Source organism: Armigeres subalbatus, chromosome 3 (assembly GCF_024139115.2).
Source record: "Armigeres subalbatus isolate Guangzhou_Male chromosome 3, GZ_Asu_2, whole genome shotgun sequence".
Taxonomy (NCBI): domain Eukaryota; kingdom Metazoa; phylum Arthropoda; class Insecta; order Diptera; family Culicidae; genus Armigeres; species Armigeres subalbatus.
The window spans coordinates 90,696,319-90,719,329 of NC_085141.1; the positions used below are offsets into that span (position 1 = coordinate 90,696,319).

Genomic DNA, 23,011 nt, shown 5'->3' on the forward strand with positions numbered 1-23,011 from the left:
AATTGAATTGCAATATTTCATAGAATGCTAGGTTTCAGGTTTTATTCCTTCAATATAGAAAAACTTTCCGAACAAATTAAGGAAACCGGCCTTCTTCCCATAGAAGGGAAAGTGGTTACCTCCAATACATTTTTTAAATCAATATATTCCACATAATGTACATATTCACATATGAGTTTTCACAACATTAGTCTTATGATAAATGAAAAATAGTCTAGACATTATCTATGATACATTTATAAAGAATGTGTAGACCGCATCATTTAATGAGGTAACACTCCGTTTTTTAAATACATAACGCATACCCTTAATCATACTGCATGGCCTTATATTTCTTTCTCTCATTACCCTGATTGACCGTATGGGGTTCGGAAATAAACAGATAAATCTCTCCACTAATCGGCACTAAACCGAAGCCAATCGTCTCGCTGTCGTTTTTATTCTCGGCGAAGCCAAACGAGCAATTCAAAATTAATGTTTTCGGTCATTTCGCAGCCCCGCCATCTGGTGATACATGCGAACCAAACAACCGGCGAGTTCCTCGCAATATAATGTCTGATGACGGGTTGGGCGAAAGTCACACTCACCCGACCAGGCAGCTGCGAAAAAGCTTCACCCAAGCCCCACCCCACCGATAGAGAAGACAGACAAACAAAAAACAAGCCCAACCACTTTCCGCACTCAATAATTAATGGAATTTTATTGTGCCAACAGGAGCCATAAACAAGCGGGCTTCCATTCGCGCATCCACCATTATACGTACAACGTACCTTGCCGGTTTCTATTGCTTCTGGACACTCGAGAGCAGCTCAGCACTGGAAGTGATGAAAGTGGTATTCAACTACTGGCCAACGCGCAAACACCAACGCCAAACAACTCCGTGGACGTCCGGGGCGTCGCCTAGCCGTTGCTGGTTGGAGGGGCTACAGAACAAGCTACACTTTGTTACCACTTTACGACTTTCGACCATTTTTGGCTCCGGGAAACGACCGCAGCGCACATCGGTCTCTGCCCGGACAAACAAACCGTTTTCAGTGAATTCGAACAGACGTTTGGGAAATTTACGATAGTTTTCGGTGAGTTGTGTGTTTTTGATTTTGGCAATCGGTGCCAGTATTTTGTTCAGGGTTTTGGTTTTTTTATTTCGTTCACGGGTGTATAGATGTTTCGGAATAATTCTTATGTGCTGTAGCATGAATTATCCAAGTAACAGTTTAGATTATTAGGTCGTTGTTCCTATTTATACGGTTTTATAGCTTGTTTTGTGTATCACCAGCCTCGCTGCTACCAAGCAGTACGAAAATAGGATTACGGCGCACAGTGGTGGTTCTCATCATGAAAGCCGGATAAATCCGAAAAAGTTTTTGAAATGCTTCGAGAAATTGATCTGAGGGAAATTTGAGATATATAAATTAACTAGTCGACCCGGCAGACGTTGTCCTGCGTTGTAGTCGAAAATGCGCGTGCGAAATTTCCGTACGATTCTTAATTTCAGTTTTTCACGGTTTACTCATCTTTACTAATAATTTTCGCATGAGGAAATATCATATAAACCCGTCGGAAACTATAACGAATGTAACTGCTGAAGAAATGAAGAAAATCCATCCAGCCGTTTTCGAGTTATGCGGATACGAACACAGACCATTTAATTTTTATTATATAGATATCGTTGTAAAAATAAACTTGTCAAGCTTATTGTGGAGAATGATTCATCAACCGAACTGTCTCATTTTATGTAAAAACGATGAGACAGGATTTCCCGTCCAATGTGAGCGCATCTGTTAAGGACAAGGACCTAAAAAATGGGCCAATGTAAATGTAAATTTTGATATTTCGATTAGTTCTTCACCCGTCGTACATATATCATGTATGGCCTAGTGGATACTTGGCAAGGAGAGGGGGTTTCAAATGGCCACCCTCAGGTCCAACCTTAGGACCGTCCACAGGCGACACATAGAAGAACGATTTTATTGTAAGTTGGTCCAGAGATCCGATACCAGTCGTACAGTGTAGAATCAGGTATCCATGGGGGACATTAAGCAAGACCTGTTGTTATTGAATGCGCTGCTCTCCGAAGGTGTTAACAATGGGCTTTAGCCGAAGACCATACCCCAAAAGACGTCAAACTAACCCTTGGTTCTCTTCGACTCAGTCTGCACTGAAAAACTCAGTCCGGAGGTACTTCCGAAACTTCCGAAACAATCTAGAACGCTGTTTTATCCTACAGTCAAATAAACTGAAAAGAACGCCGGGTAACCGACCAAGACAACATAAAATTGGAACGCTGAATCTAGAGAACAACCTTGAAGTTTTCGATTGCAGCATTTTCAAATTTCCAGGATAAGCGACAATGTTGGAATTGTCTAGATGTGAGGCTCTCCTAGCTTACCAGAGTAAAAACCCGATTGAAGTCGCCGGTTGCCCGATTACTGAGGGGGAGGGGGGGTGTAGTAATAACATAGTAGGCTGACCTAGGAAATAACTAAGTTTGACACTGACGAATAATTCATTATGTAATAAACCACTGAACTAGAAACACACGTTTTATTACTTCAGTTCAGAAGTGGGATAAACCATGATTTTCCAGTCTAGTCAAGAGCCTTCGGTAGATTTGGAGCCGATTGATGCAGCAATTCAAGCTGTAGAAGAAAATCAAAGCTGTTTTGGAGGAAGTTTAGATGAAATGTCAAACTCAAATTTTGCTGCCGAACGTTCTGTTTCTGGTTCACTATTAGAAGGTAGAAATCAAGATTTTTGCCTTCCTGTTGAGTCGAGCGAACATTTTAGAAGGTCCAACCACGAAAGCGGATCTTTTGCAACAGGTATCGTCGCTTCAAGCGCAATGAATGCTGCTGTTACCGCTGTCAAACCGTTTTCTGAAACGTTGCCGAATCGCATTGTATGTGGAAATGGAGACAACATTCGTGCTGTTTGTCAAGGACTATCTTCTATGCAAGCAGGAAGCCTTGCAGTTAACGGTAATTCTACTTTGCTACAAAACTCAAGGAACTGTAGCCCTCTTCATGGCCATTTCGGTGTTGAAGAAATTTCGAGAATGTTGCCGTCGTTTTCTGGAAATTCTGAAGAAGATGTGAGTCATTTCGTAGCTGTGTTGGAAAACTCGAAACAAGCTCTTGGCGTAAGCGATTTCATAATGAAGCTAGTTGTTATCCGAAACTTGAAAGGGAAAGCTCAATCCTGGTTACATGCTCAAGCGGATTTCATGCTCAAAAGCTATAATGAAATTACTAGAGGTCTTCAGGAATTTTTCTATTTCCCTTTGAGCAGATTCGAGTTATGGAAGCGTTTGGAGAAGAGGGTTTGGTCAGGTTCTATTGAAACGTTTGTTGATTATTGTCAAGCCAAACAAGGTTTAGCGCAGAAACTACAGTTGTCTGAGTCGGAGCTATTAGAGTATATTGTTGAAGGAATTCAAGATCCGTTTTTGAAAAATCAAGCCAGATTTTCAAATTTTAAAACTGTTGCAGACATAGTCAGAGCTTTTCGCATGGTTGAATGTTGTTCAAGTTCACGTTCATCTCCAGTCAAGTCATTGAAATGTTTTTCTTGTAATCAAGTTGGACATATATCAGCATTTTGTTGGAAGAAACGTGATACAATGCGGAGAACGAATCGACGAGAAGAGAAAACTTCTAAAAAAGTTCTTACATCTGAATCCATGACGGCTACTGTAAAAAATGACGTAGGAAATGGACGTCAGGGATTGATAGATTTTAGCTTTTTTAACGAAAACAAAATATTCAAAGCATTATATGATACAGGAAGTCCAATTTCACTAATACGCCGCAGTTTAATTCCAAAATCTAAGATATTTAAACATGATGATAGTAAACAATATCGCGGTATTAGTGGAAATAGACTTAAAATATTAGGCGTCTGTAGAGATGTTATAATTATTCAAAATATTAATTTCAGAATTGAATTTCGCGTTATTGCTGACAAGCACATGGGACTTTTCGATGCCATAATCGGAAGAGATGTAATCATGTGTCCTGAAATTCGTACGATCATTCAAAATGGAATTCAAATTTATAAAACGGACGAAAGGTATGTGCAGTTTGACAATTCATCGTGTTTAAACAAAAATCCTAAAATAGTTTGTAATATCAGTCCAGATACATACCAAGTTTTGTTATCAAATATCGGAAACATATCTGATAACCATAAGGCAAAATTTTTAGAATGTTTTAAATACAAATATTATTTTAACCAAAAACCCTTAAAGCCTGTTACAGAATATGAAATGAATATTAAATTGAAGAAAGAGGAATATTTTCATTTTAAACCTAGAAGATTATCATTTGATCAGAAAAACAAAGTTGATCGCAAAATTCAAGAGCTCTTGAAAGATGGAATTATCAAAGAGAGTGACTCACCATATGCTAGTCCTATAGTAATTATTCCTAAAAAAGATAATGATTTCAGATTATGCATAGATTATAGGAAATTGAACAAGAATACAGTTAGGGATAGTTACCCTTTACCTGTTATTAATGATTTGATTGATACTCTAAAACATAAAACTATATTTTCTATCATAGATTTAAAATCTGGATTCCACCAAATTAGGATAGCGCCAGATTCAACGAAGTACACAGCATTTGTGACTCCGAAAGGACGATATGAATATTTACGTGTTCCGTTCGGTTTGATTGACGAATTGATTGACGATGATAAAATTATTGTATATATTGATGATATTATGATTGCCAGTAAAAATTTTGAAGAACATTTAGAGACTTTAGGAAAAGTATTTCAAATATTAAATGATAACTTATTGGAGATAAATTTAAGTAAATGTAAATTTTTATTGGAAGAAATTGATTATTTGGGATATACTATTAATAAATTTGGAAAAACTCTTTATAAATCTCACATTGAAAGTATTGCAAACTTTCCCATTCCTAACAATTGCAAAGATGTTCAACGATTTTTGGGACTTACAAGTTATTTTAGGAAGTTTGTACAGAATTTTGCAACTATTGCAAGACCTTTGTATTGTCTTTTAAAAAAAGAAGCAAAATTTGTTTTTGATCAGGAACAGTTAGATGCTTTCAATGCACTTAAAAATAAATTGATATCTCCGCCAATTTTAGTGACGTACGATCCTAATGCTGAAACACAACTTCATTGTGATGCAAGTTCTTTTGGATTTGGGGCTATTTTGCTTCAAAAACAGAATGATAGGAAGTCCATCCAGTTTGTTACTTCAGTAGAAAAACGGATGAATATGAATCAAAACTGCACAGTTTCGAATTAGAGACGCTGGCAGTAGTATATGCTGTCAAAAGGTTTCATATTTATTTATCAGGATTATACTTTAAATTTTTTACAGATTGCAGTGCATTAGTACAAACATTGTCTAAGAAAGAAGTAAATCCAAAAATTTGTAGATGGGCAATGTTTCTGGAAAACTATAATTTTAACTTAGAGTATCGGGATGGCTCTAGAATGCAGCATGTAGGTAGATGCTTTAAGCCGCCAAGAGACAACGTTAAAAAAAGTGCTTAGAAGATGCAAGAACGGAGGATACTAGTTGTTCTGATGAAAATGTTGAAAATAAAACAATTAATGTTCTTCCAGATGTTGAAATAGAACGAAATATTATTATTGCTCAAGAACAAGACGAGAAAATATTAAAAATTAAACAGTTGTTAGAAAGGTCATCTTTCCCAAACTTTGAACTTGTTAATGGAGTACTTTTTAGAAAAGATGGCGTTAAGCGTTTAACGGTAGTTCCTAAGTTAATGATTGATAACATCATTAAAGTATGCCATGATAATTGTGGTCATATTGGTATAGATAAAACAATGTTTGAGATTAAAAAGCAGTTTTGGTTTTGTAGCACAATTTATAAATTAGGTGATTTCATAGTTCTTAAGGCTAGCGGCAGACATAAATTAGCGCCAAAATATAAAGGGCAGTACAAAATTCATAAAATTTTGCCAAATGATAGGTATGTTGTGACTGACATAGATGGATTTCAATTCGGTTTGTTCACCTCAAAATATGAGGAAATGGATGAGTGATTACATATCTGATGGTAGTGATATCGATGAGGACATCGATAATGTCAGGATGCCCGAGATGTAGTAATAACATAGTAGGCTGACCTAGGAAATAACTAAGTTTGACACTGACGAATAATTCATTATGTAATAAACCACTGAACTAGAAACACACGTTTTATTACTTCAAATTACAACCCTGGTAGCCAAGGAAAACCTGAGCGCCTCGTATTATGGGTCTTATCTCGAAATTACCCTCGAGATACCTGTGAAGCCGTATCCCTGGGAAACTGGTATTTAGGGCATCGCCGTACGTAATGTTGCACAGTATTGTGGACCCCGCAACCGTCGTAAATTATTCGGAAAGGGCTCGCACCAAAGCTGTGTGAAAGCCGCGTATGCCTGGTTCGGAGCCAAGAGACGATTTGCTGATCCTTTAGATTGCTTAGGTTCGTCCAAGCTGCCGTGGTCCCCTTGATTGTCCGCTGCTGTCCAGTAGTTGAAGCTCTCCAGTACAATTCTCAGTTGTCTCGCACTGTCCACCACAGAAATGGCTGATGCAAATCTCTGGCCTTGACATCCGCCTCCGGCAAGGTAATCGGCCGTGGTGTTGCCAAACACTCTGCTGTGCCCCATGGCCCAAGCGAAGATCATATTCGAGAGCATGTTTGCTAGAGTACGTTGGATCCATGGCTGAAGTGCAGATATAACACTAGCACAATCGTATAGGCAGAAGACCCCTAGCAGCACAATTCACGTTGATTCGGTTACAATAACTCATATATAACCAAATTTGGTCATATATGAGTATTATTAACTGATTTACAACATTTGTGTTGCTCGGGACGGGCTTCATGGACGGGTAGGTGGCGGCAACGAAAGCCGCAGCTGCTTCGATCGAAAACATGATACAGATGTCCGGGAGACTTTCCGAAACAGTTATGTTGGTCCCGGTGGCCTCGGTGACCACTTCACGGCATAAAACGGAACCGTCAGTATACCATTGTTTGTAATTGTTTCAATAGCTCTGCCATTTACCTTCTGAGAGCCACCGAGTTGTCACCCCTTCGAAAATTGTGCGCTACGGAGCTGTTAATGTTGGTTTTCGAGTGTTGCCAGCTCCTTGCTCCATGTCAGAGGACTCACGCCTCTGGGGGTAGACCAACGCCGGCCATCGTATGCAGACTCCGGTCCCTATCAATAAGAAGAGGACGAGGAAAAAAGCGGCTTTGCGGCAGATTGCCGCCTGCTTATTTATTTATTACCAGACTAAGGCCGGAGTGGCCTGTGCAATACATCAAAGTCTTCTCCATTCAGCTCGGTCCATGGCTGCACTTCGCCAGCCACGAAGGGTCCGCAAATCATCCTCCACCTGATCGATCCACCTTGCCCGCTGTGCACCTCGCCTGGCTGCCTGCACACGCCTGCTTAATAGTTTCCATAAGCTTACGGTGGGCGATACATCAATGATCAATGATAGCCTGGCCGATCCTTAACCGGAGCATCCTGTTATTGGTCGGTGCGGTTTTAAAAGCGTCCGAACTAGATTAACTATGACTTTTCTTGTTGGGGATGTGATACTCTCCCAACTGGACGCTTCGCCGGGCAACTCGTGCCTCCAATTCGTTGTAAGCGTCCTGCAAAACATCTCCCAAGTTTTCAAAGTATGTGGACGAGCCGTACCCTGAACGGAACGCATGCTGCCAGAATCCGAATCTACGTATGTAGATATCCGAATCCGAATGTAGTCGACTGTTCATCAACCTCTCAACGATCTTGTATACACGAGATGGGCCAGTACTTCGTGACATCCCGGTAGGAGATGCTGTTCTTAAGAATGGGGATGACTGAAGTTTCTCGTCACTCATCCGGGAAGGTTTAGTCTGACCATATTTGGTTGGCAACTCTAGGAACCGGATATCCAGGGTATCCAACCACGGCAAGACCAGAAAACTTCTTATTGCTGTTGAGTGAATAACAGCCCGGCAGCAGAAAACGGTAGATGGAAGCGAAAATTTCGTAAATCCGTGGTGACCTGAAAGATTGTGAGAAGTGCGGTTGAGTAGTAGCTTAACGACCCCAACCCGGAAAAGTACTCCCCAAGCACCTTGGCAACCAAATCGTGCTGGATGGGGGCAGATCTTCGCGTGCCATTAAGATCAACAACAACGCTTGCCATTAAGATTATACAACAAAACCACAAATAGGCCATTTTGGAAACCACGTGCTTTTCATAGTGATTTTCAAGAGTACGAATTGAAAACAAATCATAACGCGCATGAGGGTGAAACATTGTGAGATCATTTGCTTATTTTTGCTGAACAATCGACTTATTCTGTCAGATTTGGATTTATGAAAATGGACACCAAATGTGTCATGTACAAGACGCCGACCGGACAAGACTGGTAGTCCTCTACGGACATGAAAAATGGACAACGCTCGAGGATGACTTGCAAGCACTCGGGGTATTCGATGACGGGTGCTTAGGACCATCTCTGGCGGTGTGCAAGAAGATGATGTGTGGCAGTGAAGAATGAATCACGAGCTCGCCCAGCTCTACGACGAACCCATTATCTAGAAGGTAGCTATAGCAGGGTACGATGGGCAGGGCATGTTGCAAGAATGCCGGACAGCAAACCTGCAGAGATGGTGTTCACTTCCGATCCGGCAGATACGAGACGGGTCCCCCAGAAGTAGTACTGGGAGGTAGTTCCTGGGGGAAACGATGGCGGAGCCCGGTATTACCGGTACGGTCGAGTCCGACACTCCAGCACACTTCCGTGTGGTAGTTTGGCAACTACAATGCACGTGTGCTGGGTTAGTGTGTAAATGCATTCTCGCTTGTAAAAAAAAAGATACGAGACGGGGGCAGCAGGGATCATGTCCAAGGGCTTGACGACCCCAGCTGTCTACGAGTCAGTGAGAACTGCCTAGGACATGGTGGGATTAAGCAGTGGGCTCTGCTAAATCCCTCCCAAAAAACCACAAGTGGCCGTAAGCAGACTCTATCAAAGCGACTGTATGTCGCTTCAAAAGCACAAGCCCAGGGAGTGCCACTTGCACATCAGGGTTGATACCAGTAAGACCCTGATTATGGTATACTGGTTGCGTGTTATTGGACTTTGTACCTGGATATTGAAATATTGTGAACGCGAGGGCTGGTAGTCTGACTATTCTATTCTCTCTGACTATTCTCTCGGGTGACACCGACCTGAAACGGCGAATGGGCTAATGGTCAGGCAGTCTTCCGTCCCCAAAAACCGTGGCGGGCCTTGTAGCACGCGGTACAATCCTGTCGCTCAGCTGGTAGCTGAGTGGGAGTAGGCTCAGACGCTCCTTCCTGAGTAGCGCTGATCTGGCTTTGAACATGAAAGTGTAAACCCTCGCATGGCCTCCCTGCATGCCGCAAGGTATGTATAGATAACCATGGGATCGCGAAGGCGACTACACCAGCAGGATTCGACAGCAGCCGCAAGGGGGACCCAACAGCGATGACTTCATGTAAACAAAAAAATTCTAGGGAGGAAGGTGAGGCGAATGGCGACAAGGAGAACCCTTTCGCCAGGCGCAGTGGCCTTGATCGGGCACCCCAAAGGTCGCCGGAGGGAGGCGATGATGGAGCTCATGGTGGGTCAGACGAGGTGCCGGTCGATGTCAAAATGGACGGCCCCACTCTGACCAAAGTCATCAACTCGGTGATGACCAACCATGGGGATAATGGAGTCCAGACCATGGAAGTAATTACGGACGTTTCGGACGTAATTATGTCCTTCCTGGACTACCGAGTGAAGATGCTGGGTCATTAGGCCGAATGGCCATTAGGCTGAAAGGCCATTAGGCCAAATGAGAACTGGGGAGTGAGAAGTGAGTAGTGCGCAATGAGGAAGAAGTAGAAAGGAAGAAGGAAAAAGGAGGAAGAAGTAAGAAGGAACAAGGAAGAAGGAAGAAGGAAGAAAGAAGAAAGAAGAAAGAAGAAGGAAGAAGGAAGAAGCAAGAAGCAAGAAGGAAGAAGGAAGAAGAAAGAAGAAGGAAGAAGGAAGAATAAAGAAGAAAGAAGAAAGAAGAAGGAAGAAGTAAGAAGGAAGAAGGAAGAAGGAAGAAGGAAGAAAGAAGAAAGAAGAAAAAAGGAAGAAGGAAGAAGGAAAAAGAAAGAAGGAAGAAGAGAGAAGAAAGGAGAAAGAAGGAAGAAGGTAGAAGGAAGAAGGAAGAAGGAAAAAGGAAGACGGAAGAAGGAAGAAGGAAGAAGGAAGAAGGAAGGAGGAAGAAGGAAGAAGGAAGAAGGAATAAGGAAGAAGGAAAAAGAAATAAGAAAGAAGAGAGAAGAAAGAAGAAAGAAGGAAGAAGAAAGAAGAAAGAATGAAGAAGAAAGAAGGAAAAAGGAAGAAGGAAGTAGTACGAAAGAAGAAGGAAGAAGGAAGAAGGAAGAAGGAAAAAGTAATAATGAAGAAGGGAAAAGTAAGAATGAAGAAGGAAGAAGGAAGAAGGAAGACGAAAAAGGAAAAAGAAAGAAGAAAGAAGACAGAAGACAGAAGAAACAAGAAAGAATAGAGAAAAAAGAAGAAAGAAGAGAGAAGAAAGAAGAAAGAAGGAAGAAGGAAGACGAAAGAAGGAAAAAGGAAGACGAAAGAAGGAAGAAGGAAATGAAAGAAGGAAGAAAAAAGAAGGAAGAAGAGAAAAGAAAGAAGGAAGAAGGAAGAAGGAAGAAGGAAGAAGGAAGAAGGAAGAAGGAAGAAAGAAGAAGGAAGAAGGAAGAAGGAAGAAAGAAGAAGGAAGAAAGAAGAAGGAAGAAGGAAGAAGGAAGAAGGAAGAAGGAAGAAGGAAAAAGAAGAAGGAAGAAGGAAGAAGGAAGAAGGAAGAAGGATGAAGTAAGAAGGAAGAAGGAAGAAGGAAAAAGAAAGAAGAAAGAAGACAGAAGAGAGAAGAAAGAAGAAAGAATAGAGAAGAAAGAAGAAAGAAGAGAGAAGAAAGAAGAAAGAAGGAAGGAAGAAGGAATAAGGAAGAAGGAAGAAGGAAGAAGGAAGGAAGAAGAAAGAAGAAAGAAAAAGGAAGATTCAAGATGGGAGAAGGAAGAAGGGGTGAGGTGAAGAAAGAACTTCTCATTTTTCACTTCTTGCTAATTCGGCCTAATGGCCATTCGGCCTAATAACCGTTTGGCCTAATGTCCATTCGGCCTAATGTTCATTCGGACTAATGACCTTCGGCCTAACGGCCTTCGGCCTAATGGCCTGACACCCCGAGTAAACTACAGTAAGGACCTGAAACAGGCCGTACTGACCCTCTGCGCTCTAGTCGTGGAGGCGAAGTCGGAATGGAAGTTCTTGCTGGAAGCCAGTAAGGAGGCGGAGCACAAGACACGCCTTCTTACTGAAGAAAAGGAGTTGAACTGAAGGTGGACTGGTCGGTGTGCTCGCTGAGCACAAGCCAACCCAATCAGGCCTGTTACAGATGCCTTGACCACGGTCATAAGTCCTATGACTGTAAGGGACCTGACCGTAGTAAGCTGTTTCGTAGGTGCGGAGCCGAAAACCACCAGACTCGCACCTGCCAGGCTGCTCCAAGATGTCTGATCTGTCCTCCGGGGGCAGACAACAGGAATCTCACCGGTGCTCAGGCTTGTCCGGCCTCCAGATATGCAAGTAACACAGCTAAACTTGAACCACTGCGAGGCGGCTCAACTGCTGCTACAACAGTCGGTTATCGAGTGTAAAGCTGATGTTGCCTTGCTGTCCGAACCATACCGCATCCCTGCTGGGAACGACAGTTGGATTGCGGACAAGTCCGGTATGGTGGGAATTTGGACTTGTGGGCGATACCCCATCCAGAAGATAATATCTTCTCCCGACGATGAGGGTTTTGTCATAGCAAAGGTAAACGGAGTTTACTTTTGTAGCTGCTACTGTCCTCCTAGATGGAGTATAGAGCAGTACACTAGTTCTGCTGAACGAAGGTCAAGTGCCAACATTTAGAGGACCGAGCGGTGATTCATGTATCGACGTCACCTTCTGCAGCGCAGGATGGACCGAAGAACCAGGATGGATGGTCCATGAGGGTCATACTTCTAGTGACCATCAGGAGGTACGTTTAATGGTCGAGTATACCCGGAAAAGTACGACAAGAAGGGGCGGTGCAACTGATCCCGGATGGCGCACCTCACAGTTCAATCAAGAACTGTTGGAGGAGGCGCTGCGCTGGGAAAGTCGGACTACAGGACTGAGCGGTAACGAACTGACGGAGGTACTAACACGTGCCTGTGATATAGCGATGCCAAGGAAGACCCAGCCCCCAGGCAATCGACAACCAGTGTACTGGTGGTCTAACACGATCGCAGATCTTCGTAGAACCTGTCTTAGAGCTAAAAGAAGGTTGCGACGTGCTAGAACGGACGCTGAGCGAGTCGATAGACGTGGGGTATTCCAGACAGCGAGCAGAGCTCTGAACTACGAGATTAAATGTAGCAAGCGAGCCTGCTTTGAACAGCTGTGCAGGATGGCGAATAACACCCCATGGGGAGATGCATACAGGATAGTGATGTCTAGGACCAATAGCACACCTCCTGAAAGATCCCCAGAGATGTTAGCCGAAATAGTAGAGGGATTGTTTCCGAGATATGAACCATCGGACTGGCCCGCTACACCGTACGAGTCAGTTGACGTGGTACCGCTAGTGACTAACGAAGAGCTTATCGTAGCCGCAAGAAAACTTAAGCTCAATAAGGTGCCAGGCCCGGATGGTATCCCAAACCTGGCCCTTAAACACGCCATTCTTGCTGATCCAGATATGTTCAGGAGCTGCCTCCAGAGATGCATGGACGAAGGAAACTGCCCGGATAGATGGAAACGGCAGAAATTGGTGCTATTACCGAAGCCTGGCAAACAGCCGGGGGATCCTTCGGCATACAGACCAATTTGTCTACTCGACACAGCTGGAAAGCTGCTAGAGAGGGTCATTCTGAATAGATTGTCGGCCTATACAGAGTGTGCTGGTGGCTTATCCAGCAACCAGTATGGTTTCCGTAAGGGCCGTTCTACCATCGAAGCAATCCGATCGGTAACGGATACGGCCAAGATAGCGAGAGGTTTAAATAGAATAGGTATTAGGTACTGCGCATTGATTACACTTGATGTAAAAAACGCGTTCAACAATGCTAGCTGGGCAGCAATTGCTGACTCCCTGCACCGATTGAGAGTTCCGGATTACCTGTGCAGGATACTGAAAAGTTATTTTCAGAACAGGGTGCTGATATCTGACACGGATGCTGGTCAAAAATCGATCGTAGTGTCTGTGGGTGTTCCACAGAGATCAATCCTCGGACCGGTTCTGTGGAATATTATGTACGATGGAGTATTACGCTTAAGTCTCCTGGCCGGTGTGAAGATTGAAGGCTTCGCGGATGACGTAATGCTGGAGGTAACATGAGACACATGTAACAAGGGACTCGGTGCAAGTGCGACGTGTCAAGAGAGCAGCCTCGTTGCTCAAATGGCAAAGAGCATGGGACACCGCAGTCAAAGGTCGTTGGACCCACAGACTAATTCCGGATGTGTCCAACTGGGTTGATAGGAAGCATGGTCAAGTCAACTTCCACCGAACGCAGGTGTTGTCTGAACATGGTTGCTTTAAAAAATTCCTACACAGGTTTGGCTTCGCAGATTCAGCGGAGTGTCCTGAATGTGTAGGTGAGGTAGAGTCGGCAGAGCATGTGGTGTTCGCATGCCCGCGATTCGAGGTAGAACGCAATGCCATGCTGCTTGTTAGTGGTATGGATACAACCTCGGACAACCTCGTCGAGAGGATGTACCGAGAGGAAGTTATATGGAATGCAGTGAACACAGCATATCTCAACAGATTATGTCGAAACTGCAGCGGTGGTGGCGTCTTGAACAAAACCAACGAGTGCAGTAAGGGCACCTGGGATGCAGTCAGGGCCGGATTTAGGGGGGGCGTGCCCCGGGCACCCACAATTCTCATGTACCAAAACCAACCTTTTTTGTACATTTTGAGGCCCCCACAACCTGTTGGCCCGGGGCCCCCTCCCGGATTAATCCGGCCCTGGATGCAGTGAACACTTTGCTCACCCCGACAACCAACATGTCGCGGGTGACTGCGGGGACCTCAGTATGTAGATATAGAGGTCATTGCGGTTCATGCGCGGTGGTTGTTGTCGGGGTGCTCGTCTCCAACGTGAGATTAAGATACGGACCTCAAGGTTACTATCATGGCTTGCGATCGACGGGTGGTGAGGTAGCCACCCTTGAAGTCGATGTTGTGTGTATTAACGTCAAGTGCGCTAGCATAGGCGTGAGCGTTCTCAATAGTCCCTCCCTGATGTATTTCTTAATTGCGGACCGGGGGTACGGACTGGCGAAAGGGTTTTGGTTTAAGTGGGTCGGGTAAGAGTTCCATGACATACCCATCCCTACACTACCTGAGTTCCCTCCTCAGGTGTCTGGCTGCAGATTTTCGTTTATCCTTGCTCAAGAAAAAAAAGATACGAGACGGCGAGGAGCGCAGCGAGCGAAGTGGGCTGATCAAGTACAGAACGTCTTGGCGTGCGTAGGGCGCATTCGAGAATGGAGAGGTGCGGCCTTGAACCGTGTATTGTGGCGTCAAATTGTTGATTCAATGTTATCTATTTAGATGTAAACTAAATAAATGAATGAATTTTCTAACAAAGTGCCATCAGTGAGAAAAAAAATTTGGGTTGTTTACAAGACACGACCGCTCAACGTAAACTACGTAAAACCAAATATAATACACTGGACCAATTATTCCGCACTATATAGAATAGAAGGAACTATCCCGCCGACACTATTACCCAGCCGCATCTCCCACTCTGTGAGGAAGTAGGGACCCCACTGTCTATTAGTTGGGCCACCTCATTCATGCACCCCAGATCAACAATTGATAATACCCGAAAAGTAGGCAATTACCAAGAATAGGAACGCTCTGAATAGGAGATGCATGATGCATGAAAAAACTAAAATTGTCAATAGTTTGGCGTTGATACCCAAAAGTTTCAATACTACTGGCAAATTGGTGGAGAGTTTACGAATCGATTGATATATAAATCTTTGAAATCCATTGAAAGATAAAGGTCCTATTGATGTTACAAATCTTACATGATTTCGTGACGGTCCCCAATTTCGAAATTTTTATTTTACACCCTGTATCCGAGTCTTCCCTTTAGACGTAGTTTACGTCAAAATCAGTATATCCAATGTTTAACTATTTTATGTCTTTATATCTCGATGCAAATTATAACTTCGTTCAAATAACATTTGAGTAATCATTCCTAAATTCATTTTCTTTTTTCATTACAGGTATTTTGTAACTGGCCTTTACTACAGGTAACAAGAATATGATTGATATTTGAACATAAATTTAACTTATTCGTGCGAAATATAGCAGCATACAATTAGAAAAATAATCAAACAACTAAAAAGAACATCGTTTAAAAAAAGTAACAATAAACCGTACGCAAATTGAATCGCCTAACAGGTTAAGGTTCACATCTTCACAATCCATTAATTTCAATCATACAGACCATGTCATGATCCCATCATAAAGCGAACCCTTTTTTCGCCAATCAAACACAAAAGTCTCCCTTTCGCTGTCCTCATAAAAAAAAAGAGTCACATGGTAGACCAGTTTTTATCGACCAACGAAAGGCCGATCGACCGATAGGACCGACTATTATCGACGATTGCTGAATTTGCAAATTTTTAAATCATGTCAACATTTTTGCCGGAACTTTTGCCGCGTGCCCTGCGGCAGGCGGCGGTCCCCTGCAGCGGGATATTATACCGACGCCAAATTGGTCTCGTTCTTTCTTTCGCCGGGCTTAGTTGAGTATGGCAAAATAAAAAAGGAATACTATAAGAAGCTTCTCGTGGACATCCTCCCTCTTGCCCGCCCTCTCGCGAAAGAAAGGGAAATGATGCCGTATGGTACAGCTTTTCCGTCTCCAACATATGATGGCAAGTGCCCAATCTACATATCGGTTTTCTCATCCTTCGAGTGGGTGGTTTACTGCTGCAAAAGACTTTTGGTCGAAAAGGGATATGATCGAATCGATTGTTGCTTGGAATAATTCTTAAATTAACGATTTGGTTTATATTTCCAATATATTTTTGTATTTATGCAGAACAACCAGTCCCCATATTTCAAAACCTCACTGAATTTCGAGTTTATTTAGCATAACCTGAACAAATTTCAATGTAATCTTTGTAGAGACTTCACCAACAAGAAAAAATTAAATTGTTGATCAATCGTTTTGGAATAGATAAATTTATGCCAGAAAAAAAAAATTTCTAAATTGAATTTCGACCAAATGTCGCTTTATCAATTGGCCCTCTGGGAAAGTATCCGAAGCCAACGCAGTGTGTCAGCAATTCGTAGCAAAGGGTTTCCCTCCAGCAGTGAATCACGCACATTTACCATTGCGACTGAACCGTATACAACCCTTTTGGCCATGAACCAAAAATGATAGCAAAATATGGAAGACTGGGGTCGAATGCTACCAGTGGAACAGGACAATTCCACTCGTTTGTGATCATTCTTGCTAAATGAGCAATTTTGTCAATGTTGAGCTAAGCTAATTGTTTTATATTTTTTAATGCATTCCTGCGGATTTTTGGTACGAAATATGGTTTACACTTTTATCCTAAAATTTTCTATGGAAATTCCTACGGCAAGTTCCGGAAGTTCCTCCGGGAATTCCTCCGGAAGTTCCTCCAGGAATTCCTCCGGAAGTTCTTCCGGGAATTCCTCCGGAAGTTCCTCCAGGAATTCCTCCGGAAGTTCCTCCAGGAATTCCTCCGGAAGTTCCTCCAGGAATTCCTCCGGAAGTTCCTCCAGGAATTCCTCCGAAAGTTCTTCCGGAAGTTCCTCCGGAAGTTCTTCTGGGAATTCCTCCGGAAGTTCCTCCGGGAATTCCTCCGGAAGTTCCTCCGGGAATTCCTCCGGAAGTTCCTCCGGGAATTCCTCCGGAAGTTCCTCCGGGAATTCCTCCGGAAGTTCCTCCGGGAATTCCTCCGGAAGTTCCTCCGAATTCCTCCGGAAGTTCCTCCGGAATTCCTCCGGGAGTTTCTCCGGAATTCCTCCGGAAGTTCCTCCGGGAATTCCTCCGGAAGTTCCTCCGGGAATTCCTCCGGAAGTTCCTCCGGGAATTCCTCCGGAAGTTCCTCCGGGAATTCCTCCGGAAGTTCCTCCGGGAATTCCTCCGGAAGTTCCTCCGGGAATTCCTCCGGAAGTTCCTCCAGGAGTTCCTTCGGAAGTTCCTCCGGTAGTTCCTTCGGAAGTTCCTCCGGTAGTTCCTTCGGAAGTTCCTCCGGTAGTTCCTCCGGAAGTTCCTCCGGAAGTTCCTCCAGGAGTTCCTCCGGAAGTTCCTCCAGGAGTTCCTCCAGAAATTCCTCCAGGAATTCCTCCGGAAGTTCCTCCAGGAATTCCTCCGGAAGTTTCTCCAGGAATTCTTCCGGAAGTTCCTCCAGGAATTCCTCCGGAAGTTCCTCCAGAAAATCCTCCAGGAATTCTTCCGGAAGTTCCTCCATGAATTTCTCCGGAAGTTCCTCCAAGAATTCCTCCAGAAGTAGAATCCTGATCTGCTGTTGCAGTGCCGCTGGTCTCCTTCGTGTGCAGCTGGAACAATCATGGCGTTCTTTGCAGGCTAGATTCTGGCCGCCAAGAGGCCAAAATCCTCCTCCGGAAGTTCCTCCAGGAATTCCCCCCGAAGTTCCTCCAGGAATTCCTCCGAAGTTTCTCCAGGAATTCTCCCCAAAGTTCCTCCAGGAATTCCTCCGGAAGCTCTTCCAGGAATTCCTCCGAAAGTTCCTCCAGGAATTCCTCCGGAAGTTCCTCCAGCTCAATGCTAATGCATTACTGTCCAGTAGAACCACCTTATGAAGTAGTCTATGTTCCCGAAAGTGACTGGAATGGCCGACGTTCTGAATGAAATTTGAACAAAAACGTCATGAAATTTAGAGGATGAAGACTAGAACATGGACGCAGAAATATTCTGGTTAATAATATACAAAACGTGTTTTTTTCAAGATCGTAATGTATTTACATTATGAGATACTTTTGTATTACCATGTCAGCGCTAAATTAATATCTTCAGTACTTTTTGTATGCCTTGAAGTTTAGTTAATGTCTAATATATTGAGCCTTATGTATTTAGTAACCATATGTTTATCTAAAACCCGAATTTAATGGCCACTTTATTGTTTTCTATTCACAATTGCTATCCTATGTTTATCCCAGCTTCTCCTACACATAGAAAGGGAACAGCCCGATGAGGATGGTGTAACGATCATCGTCATACATATCCGCCATTCTGAACGTCATCATTGTGATTGGTTATGGAGCATTTTGAGGAGCGTGTCATCCATCGTTCATGTTCATGGTCTGGTTTTCGCCATACGGTTTTGTACGGAGCCCCACTAGAAGGCAATAACGTATCAACTTTTATGGCATCCCGCTGTTGCGTGTTCGCGATTCGCTATATATGAATAGCTTTTTTTCGCACTCATATGAGATATACGTACATGCAACCACGGAGGAAAGGTGAACGCAAAGGAAGTTCCATGAAGTTTGTTTAACTAATATAGCTAGTTAAGGTCTCAATTTACTGTCATTTGTGACGCAGAGCACGGCGTGAAAGTAAAATTAATGAATATTTCATTGAAGTTCTAGGAAACAGTGATATTGCATTTACTGTGCTTGTTATTGGCAAGAATTTTCGAAGTCGAAATACGTATCTTCAAAGAATACAAAACGTGGTGGAATTAAATGGAAAGTACTTAACTCGTCTTATGACAGTTGAAGACAATCCACTGAAAGTGCTTAAATATTTTGTCTCTATAATTACATCTTATATCACTGTGAACTATGCGCAGGAAATCGAACGTCTGTATCACCGTTAATCCATAATTACTCGCAAGGCAAGTAAGCGATTCCACTTTTAGTAACTAAAGAAAAGCGTTAATTTGTGACCAAGTTTCAGTTCAAACATACATAGAGTTCATTTGGAAATCTCTCGGAGCTGTTCATTAGCAAATCCCTATCCTGAAACATCCAGACGATTATCCTTTTAGTCATACGATACTCGAAGAAGTAAATATTTTTCTCCCACTCAATGCCATGCATAGGAAATAGAGCACTGCACCACCAGCACCAGCAGGCATGTGGAACGTGTCACAGAGCTTCCATCAGTTTGCCGCACCATTCATCTTGGAAGACATCTCCCGTATCGTTGGTTTTTGTTTTCCTTGAGATAAGCTTGCAAAGCAAACAAAGTCACTCTCATCCTTGAGTGAAGCCCGTCGTCCCTTCTATAGAGAAATGCGATCCCCCCTGGAGCAGCAAAATAGGCGCCCCAAGCGTAAATGTCACTGTAAATGATTATTTATGTGTCAGATTATGTGATTAGAATTATACTCGGAGGCGTCCAGCTGGCACCAGTTTGACATCCATCGTTTCACCTTCACCTGGAATGCTGGCGTCTTCTGATTAATGGCAGAAATTCATTCGACCGAAAGCACATACATATGAAGGAATAGGAAAAAAGCAGAATATGACTAAAATGTACGCAATAGACGCATTTATTCAACTGCCGACTGTTGTTCGGTCAATTATCATTCGGATAAATGTTTTCGAGCTTTTGTGCTAGAGGCTAGAAGCTATTAGAATACTGGGGCGTTGCGTTGAGAACGATCTATGATACCAAAAGGTAGGGAGATGACTCGTAGTGGCTATGCCGCATATTTGACTGGTGGTCTCTATAGAGGGTGTGGCAGTAGGAGAGTCCAGCTGAGAAGAAATGGAGCTCTTGCAGTTGGCAAACAGACAGGAGGTACAATACGGGCCTCAATTTATCGCTCCAACTGATATTCATCCATCATTTTGGTGTTGTTGATGCTACTACTGCTGGTGTTTTGTGGGTGATGTCCAGGAAGCCGTCAGACTATGCCAAATGGCTGTTCATCCTAGGGGAAGAAATTCTAAGCTTTCTTCCCGATGTTGTGGTAAATTCGTACGGTGGGAAGAACTCAATGGGTATATTTGTTTAACGTTTATCGTGGGGAGTAAATGAGGATAGGCGAAACATTATGGTTTTTGTCGTTTTATTTTCGTAATAGTTTACGACTTCAATCTGGTAATAGGATGATGCTGGTTTCAATTGCTTTGTCTACCGAGGGGAATAAGAAGATACGACTTGATGGATATAATTTCAGTTGTGTTCGAAGAAAATAATTCGCTAGATTAGCTATATGGAACAAACCTTAATTCGAACATTGTGAATAGGGCACAGAGGTTTATTAGCACATAGATTAACCCAGGTATTCTAAATCCTTATTGTTTGGTAAATGTCAGATTTTATCACAAACACCCGAATGACGAACCAAACGTCCTTATGCCTGGTTGGACCAATTCAAACAAACTCAATTCTAGGTAGAGTTGAGCACTGCCGCCGCCAACGACAGTTTTTGACACTACGCCGCCGACATTTTCGCATTGGCGTGCCGCTGCTCAATATGTGTCACGCCGCTGTACTATAATTTATAACGCTGGAGCCTACATTATTCAATAGCAAATGCGGGAATTCCGAGAAAATTTCAAGAATCTCGAGGCGATATTCTTCAGATAAAAATTCCGAAGAATATTCCACTGCAAGAATTCCGCAGAATTTAGTAAGTGAAATTTTCCCTTGAAAATTTTGAAGGAATTGTAAGGCAACCCCAAAGAATTAGCCGAGATAATTTTTAAGAATTTGCCGAGGAATTTTTGAAGAATTTACCGAGGATATTGCGAAGAATTTCCAAAATAAATCTCAAAGATGCTACCAAGGATGTGCTAAAGAACTGGCCGAAGAAATTTCGAAAAATTCACAAAAGAAATGTCAAAGAATTTGCCATTGAAATAATAAATAAATCTTCGAGGGAATTGTAAGAATTGCATGGGACAATGAGGCAGGATTCTGCATCAAATGCAACTCGGCTGGAGATAAGTGCCTAAAAAATGAGTGACAATTCTTTTACTCGATTTTTCTATTTTAAAAGAATGCTATTTTGGCCACCATAAAACTTCCAAACTCAAAATCCGATCCAGCCAATTTTCAATAGGAAACAATGGGACTGGATTCTACGTTGAACGCAACTTTTTCCACGCAAATCAGGCGAATCTTTCATGCCGGTTTACACGTGCAGCACTTTCTCAGTTATTGTTTATGATTTTTCAATAGTTAGAGGCCTAAAAAAAATATGGGTTCTTCGGAAAAATTGGCCTTAAATGAGTTATAGAACTGACTGAGACAATTAAACGTGATACAATTTTTGACGGGAAAAGTCGAGTTAAAAAAAATACAAGTGCATGTATACAGTGTGCAGGTTCGTGTATTTTTTTCAATAGACATAGTTTTGTGATTTTCGTTGACGTGAAGGCTTTTCGATTTTTGGTTTTAAGGTGAAACTGTCCAGAAAACAAAAAATCACCTTGCATTATCAGAGGCACAATTCGCAACAAAGAAGTAAAGTATAACTGTCATCATTTTTATTCTAGCTTTGCTGCGTCGCAGCAAGCGTGGAATAAAATGATGACAGCTGCTGGTTGATTCATTATTGGTCGTGCATACAATTTTAAAAGTATCGCATACAATTTTGAAGGAAAGTCTTTTTACTGCAACAGTTTTCCTAATTCCATACAAAAATTACTACAAACAGCATAATTTCTCGTGGCGCACGGCAAGAAAGGAGCGGTGAGAGCGATCAATTTTGTATCACAGCACATTCACATTTGCAAACAAGAATTCTATCTTAACTTTTCAAAAGGACCTAAGCAACATTTTTTTATGAATGAATTTGAATAGCGCGATCGACAGAAAAACATGAGAGCTTTTGATTGCAGTACACCCAGGTTTTTTTTTACGCGGTTGGAATTCATTAATTTCTCGGTTAACCTGAACTTTTACAGCTTTTCAAATACTGATTTTCCTTTGATTTTTTTGTGAATTTCATTGTTTCATTGAAGCTGAAGGTCTTAAATGACTAAAACCAGACCGTGTAAAAAAAACCTGGGTGTATTCAAATTATTTCTTGAGAAAAAAATGTTACTTAGGTTTTTTTGAAAAGTTAAGCGAGAATTCAAAGAAGAATATAATTATTTTATTTATTCAGACTAAGGCCGAAGTGGCCTGTGCGGTATATAAGAGTCTTCTCCATTCGGCTCGGTCCATGGCTACACGTCGCCAACCACGCAGTCTACGGAGGGTCCGCAAGTCATCTTCCACCTGATCGATCCACCTTGCCCGCTGCGCACCTCGCCTTCTTGTGCCCGTCGGATCGTTGTCGAGAACCATTTTCACCGGGTTACTGTCCGACATTCTGGCTACGTGCCCGGCCCATCGCAGTCGTCCGATTTTCGCGGTGTGAACGATGGATGGTTCTCCCAACAGCTGATGCAATTCGTGGTTCATTCGCCTCCTCCACGTACCGTCCGCCATCTGCACCCCACCATAGATGGTACGCAGCACTTTCCTTTCGAAAACTCCAAGTGCGCGTTGGTCCTCCACGAGCATCGTCCAGGTCTCGTGTCCGTAGAGGACTACCGGTCTAATTAGCGTTTTGTAGATTGTCAGTTTGGTACGGCGGCGAACTCTATTCGATCGGAGCGTCTTGCGGAGTCCAAAGTACGTACGATTTCCAGCCACTATGCGTCTCCGAATTTCTCTGCTGGTGTCATTTTCGGCAGTCACCAGTGAGCCCAAGTACACAAATTCTTCTACCACCTCGATTTCGTCACCACCGATGCAAACTCGCGATGGGTGACTCACATTGTCTTCTCTTGAACCTCTTCCTATCATTACTTCGTCTTAGCCGTGTTGATGACTAGTCCGATCCGCTTAGCTTCCCTCTTCAGTCTGATGTAGGCTTCCTCCATCTTCTCAAAGTTATGGAAACGCAATCGGCAAGATCAACCTTTAAAAAATA

At 42.9% G+C, this 23,011-nt stretch overlaps 1 protein-coding gene across 2 annotated transcripts in view; it reads left to right on the forward strand.

The window, feature by feature from the left end:
- The first annotated feature begins 681 nt into the window (after positions 1-681).
- LOC134226266 (neuroligin-4, X-linked) overlaps positions 682-23,011 on the forward strand; it is a 184,956-nt gene continuing 162,626 nt past the window's right edge. The window contains exon 1 of one of the 2 annotated variants that reach the window (XM_062706926.1): positions 682-1,076. The gene's annotated coding sequence lies outside the window, so the exon portion shown is untranslated. Of the gene's footprint in view, positions 1,077-15,356; positions 15,377-23,011 lie in introns of those variants that run through there. The other variant, XM_062706927.1, reaches the window with a different exon arrangement.